Source organism: Pteropus alecto, unplaced genomic scaffold, assembly GCF_000325575.1.
Source record: "Pteropus alecto unplaced genomic scaffold, ASM32557v1 scaffold8, whole genome shotgun sequence".
Lineage (NCBI taxonomy): Eukaryota > Metazoa > Chordata > Mammalia > Chiroptera > Pteropodidae > Pteropus > Pteropus alecto.
In genome coordinates, this window is record NW_006494609.1 from 16,077,378 (window position 1) to 16,083,016 (window position 5,639).

Genomic DNA, 5,639 nt, shown 5'->3' on the forward strand with positions numbered 1-5,639 from the left:
TGTTTGCTGTCAGAGTGCTCTCTGTCTTTACTGGCTATTTCCTTGTTTCAGTTGGAGTTCAGTTTCAGAAAGCAGGATATTAAGTGGCTAACAGAATCACTGGAAGGACTGAAGGAACTGACAATAGAGTGTGTTTCTGGAAACAGCTTGCAAAGCCACACCTCAGAACTGAGCTGCCTGGGAGCTGCTGACCCTGTCAAGGTCAGGAAACTCAGGAAGCTGACACCACAGCCACTGTCCCAAGAGCCACTCATCTCTGTCATGTCCACACTGGCAACATAGTGGCTCTCCATCCTGTCTCTGTCCATACATGACTCCAAATTCAGTTCCTCTGAATGGTAGAACCTAAATCACATCCAGGCTCTTAGCTGCAAGGGCATCTGGGAAATGTAGGTTTTAGCCTTCCTACTTCTGCCCACCAGAAGAGGATTGGAATGGACACTGAGCAATCTAACTCATAGTGCCCTTCACAGACTCACGATGCAAAGAGCTCCTGGCTTTGGTTTGTCCCCTGCTTCTCCCTTCTCCCAATGAGCTATGCTACAGCTCCATCACCTCCTCAGCTCATCTGACACACAAACACAAAGCAGTCTGTATACTTAGCTATAACCAAAACACATTTCGTGCATGGATCAACATTTGGTGGCAGATTTGGGAAACTGTCATGGGGAACCAGTGAGCAGTGAGCAGGTTGAGACCTACTGGTCCTTTGGCGCTCTAACGTGATTCCCAGTTGGGCTGCTAAGTCCACCTTCAAAGCAGATCATATTCTTCTCTGATTCTCTCTTACTGCATAAGTTGGAGACTTAACCACATCTTGGCTTTCTGTCCCAAGCCTTCGCTTTTCAGTGGGAGTGATTTCCCAGTAAAAATATTTGTTTATGGACAAAACCAAAAAAACAAGAACCTGACCCTGAGCATTGGATGAGAGGTACTTGTTATAACCAGAGGTAGCTCCAGAAGGTCATGGCAAGAGGAGCTTAGGGACAGCAACCCGGTTAGAAATGAGAGTTTTAGAACTTGTCCAAATCTGCATATACAAAGCGAAGATGTGGATTTGATGAAAATCGCATGTATAGACTTAGAGCAATAAAAATAGATTTTCTCCATGCTTCATCCACGTAAGGTTGGAAAAAACAACTAACTTACTTAAAGAATGAGAAGCTCCCCCAATGCCTGAAGGTAATAGTTTTTGGTGGGGGTTGCCGCTGATGACAAGTTAAAACATTAGGCTGAGAGAGGGCTTAGGGCCTGGGAAGGGGAGTGTGGAATGACATAAGACAGATGGCCGGCCCCCAGACTCCATCATTTCCTAGCTACGTGACCTCAGAAGAGTTACTCCAGCTCTCTGAGCTTTGGCTTCTGCATATGAGAAGCAGAGATATTGATAGCCACAAGTTTATTGTGAAGATGAAATGAAATAACATGTATAAAGCCCTATAGCAGATGTCAAGTGTCCCACCTCTGTCCCCTTAGGCCACCTTGGAGGTCACCTGTAGTCAGTTCCCATACACACCAACAGCTTCCAGAGTTCTCTGCCTGAGGTGTTCTCTGGCAGTGGGGCTGTGCTTGGCCCTTTCACAGAGCAGGCCAGAAGTGCTGGTAAATCAATGCCTCCAGGAAAGACCACCAGTGAGGGAAAGGAGTCAACGGGTAAGTACTCCAGTTCCCCACCCCAGGGGAATAACAGGTGTGTTCTACAGTTTCTAACAGGCCCCAGTAGATTGAGTCTCCGCTGCCCTCAGTGGTGATTTGCTCATCAACGCACCCTTCATTGGCTTTGCTCTTTTCCTCATCTCGCTCCCCTACTTCCTTGTTGTGCTTCCTGGAATCACTTCCAAATGAACTCTCTGCATTCTCAAATCCTTGTCTTAGGGTCTGCTTTGGGGGAACCCAAACAAAGATGAACATCAAACTCAGTTCCTGGCACCTAGAAAGGTCCCTATCAATGACGCCACACAGGCAGGGTTCCTCATCAGAATCAAACAACACAGAAATTATTTGAGCGATGATTTTCTCAATTCTCCCAAGGATGGTGCATAATTCATGGAGGAGACATGAATTCATTACATAGGATGACTGCCTTAGGGGTTTTGAGCTTAATTCTCTTGTAGAACTCCATCTGTAAACAAGTGTAATAATAATAATGGCAACTATCTCATAGGGCTGTAATGTAAAACTCTTAGAACAGTGCCTGGTTCTTAATAAGTTTTCCACAGGGTTACTTGTTGTCATCCTCCCCATGGGTTGTGTAGTAGAGAATGCTCGTTGTCCTCCAGTAACCCCTCTTTCTTTAGGAATGAGAACCATCCTCAGTGGCTGCCACGCCTCCCTTACAACTAAGTATGTCCCTGTGCCTGAGTTCTAGCCAATGGGTTGTGAGAAGCAATGCATGCAAGTGAGCCATCTCATCCTTACGAAGAAGATGCTTGACCTCCAACTACCCTTTGCCCTCTATGTGATGATTGAGAAATGGTGGCAACCGGAGTAGCCGGCTCAGTAACAAATATGGAAATCTTATACTGAGCCATCCCATTAGTCTGGATTGTTGTGTGTGAGAGAAATAAGATCCCATCTTATCCTACTGAATTTTAGGGTCTTTTGTTCCAGAAGCTTATCCTTACCTAACTGATCCAGCCCAAAGCCCAAAGATGGGATCAAGGGATGCAAGGTTCTTCCTTCTTTCATTTATCCATGGTGCCTATCATGTGCCCAGCCCTATGCCAGGAAATGAAGTCCCAAGATGGGCGGGATGCAGACCAAATGCCAAGGAACTGCAAGCGTAATGAGATAGAAGAATGTAAAAGCAAATAATTTCAACCTTCTGTGATAAATGCTCAAATAAGTGTTGCGGAGGCAGAGAAGTAACCAGTTACCTCAAGTCCTGAAAGTTACGGAAGTTTGTCAGGACTTAGGGGAGGGAGTGGGATGGTAATTGGGAGGCATTCCAGAGAGAGGTGACAGCACACGAGAAGTCGCGAGATGGTGGAAAACATGGGGCATTTCAGCAAAACAAAGTCTAGGTCCAACTTTCCCACTCACTTGCCGTATGGTACCTTGGGTGCTCACCTTAACATCCTGAGTCTCTGCAGTTTCCGAATCTGCAAAGCAGAATCAAAATCAGGGTGCCATACAGCGTCAACGATGGAACATTTTGAACAGCTATAAAGCATGGTGCAAACACTAGTTAATGGCATTGTTACTTGGAAAGTCTAGCTTGGGACATTTTTGCTGGCTGGTTATGCTCAGTTTCAGGACAAACAGAACCAGGCTCCTGGAGAACTAGTGCTCCTGGGAAGGTGGCAGGGGCTCTGAAACTCCCCAAGAAAAAAGGCCACTCAGCTTGGGAAATGGTTCAACTTTCTTCATGGCAGTCGGGCAATATATATCAAGGGCCTTAAAAACGTCCATTTTCTTAGGCCGCGGAGTTCACCCACTATTAAAGGAAATCACTGTAAACGCTGCAGAGGTTTGCATCCAAGATTGTTCTTTATAACAGCAACAACAAAAATAGGAAACTTATCTGTGTATTGCAAATTGTGGCACACGATAAGTTGCGGTGGACCGTTCTTTTGACGACATGGGTACATCTTTGTGGTAGGATGCTGGAGAGGAAGCATGCTGCGAATCTGGGCAGTACACTCCGAAGGGCCCGAGGCTCTTATTCTTTCGGTGCTCAGCTGAGCCTTTCACTGGGAACTACCCCTTATGCAGAGAGCCACCCCAACAAAGGCTACAGAATCTGTACTTTAAAGTTATCAGCGCTTATCTCTGGCTGGCATGAGTACAGGTGCATTTCTGAGCATGTCTAAGTTTTTTAGACGGATCACATGTTACTGTGCAGCTACACATTCCAGGTCCTCCCCACTCTATCTCCTTGCTATTCCTTGAACACGCTAGGTACATTCCTGCCTCAGACATTTGCATTTGCTGTTCCCTCCACCTGGCGGCCTCTTCCTCTGGACACATGCAACTCCTCTCTCTCACTAACTTCATGTCTTTGCTGAAATGTCCCCTCATGGGTAAGAACTCTTCAGATCCACTCTATTTAAAATACACACCCTCTCCCCCAGTATTCCCACTCCCCTTCCTGCTTCATTTGTGTCCATAGCACTTGTCCCCAACTCACATACTGTGCATTTTACTTCTTTCCTTATTGTCTGTCTTCATCCTTTAGAATGTAAACTCCACAAGAACCAGGCTTTTGTCCATTTTGTTTACTGAGGCATCTTCAGCACCCACAACAGCTGAGTGATGTTGTAAGTGTTCTAAGCACACAGTAGGTGCTCAACAAATCGTTGAAGAAATGAATAAATGCATGAAAAATACCATTTCATCTGAGCTCCTGCCAGGTTCCCCTTTAGAGGTGGGCACAGGTGTGGGGCAGGAAGTAGGAAAGAGCAGCAGGAGATGGGGGCGGTCCCTAGGAAGAAGGAGGGGCTCTGGACAATGCCAACTGATGCCAAACAGTAGCTCCGATATTAGTTTCACTATGACATTGGGGTCAGGTGGCAAAGGGTTTCCAAGGTGGTCCCCAGGTTGAGAGAAGCAATGTAGCTGAGCCTGGGGGCCCCAGGGCAGAGCAAAACAAACTAAGAAACCAACCTTACCCACGAAACATCCAGGTTTCGAGAACACTTAGGAAGTGGTGAGAGCTGTTCTCAAATACACGATGGGTTACCAGCAGCAAGAAAGTGATCCTAAGGGGCTGAACTAAAGCTAATGAGAAGTTACAAGGACTCCTATTTGGTTTGATATCAAGAATCATCTCCCGTCTCTTTCTCACCACGCCCAGAAGAGCTGTGCAACAATGGCCAGAACCCAGGATTCACTCCTGCATTGGTTGAACTTCCGGTCGATATATTCAGCAGTTATCTATTAAGTGCGTTTGCTCTGTGTCAGGTGCCATGCTCAACACTTTGAAAGCAATGGAGACTAAACATTATTCAAATAAATCAATACATATATACAGGACAATCGTAAATCGTGAAGGTGCAAAACTGGGTCACAAGAGGGAGGCCTTATGCAGACAGGGAGTCAGGAGGCCTCTCTAGGGCCTCCTAGATATTTGAGTGAGCCCTGAATGGTGAGCACATTTCCAGCCTGAGATCAGGGGGAAAGCCCCGGGCAGAGGGAGCATGGAGTGGTGCGCTAGGAATGGAAGGGGCCTCAGCGCACATGGAAGAAACCCGAGGCCCAGAGACCGGGAGTGACTTGCCCACGGACACACAGCAAGTCAGTGGAGCCGTCGAGGAGTGGAAGATCAGCCAAGTCCTCCCTGCCACCTCCCGGAAGCCAGATACCCGCCTCGTAACCTGACACACGAGCTGTGAGCGGCGGGGGCCAGAGGCAAAAGAGGTGAGGCTGGGAGTGTGAAGGTAACTGCGGCCGGACCCCCAGAGGGGTGGGGACGGGGCAGGGGCGGCCGGATGACGTCATTTCCGGGGTTGGGGGATATATAAGCCCCGCGCGCGAGCGAGGCTCTTGCTGTTGCTGCTGCTGCTGCAGTGTCCGAACTCAGTGCAGTAAGGCTGGTGGGCGGACCGACAGACGGACGCACACAGAGACCCCCCCATCCCCGCGCCAACGCCGCGGTAGCCCGCCCCGCCCCGCCAGTCCAGCCACCCCTCCCCCGGGTG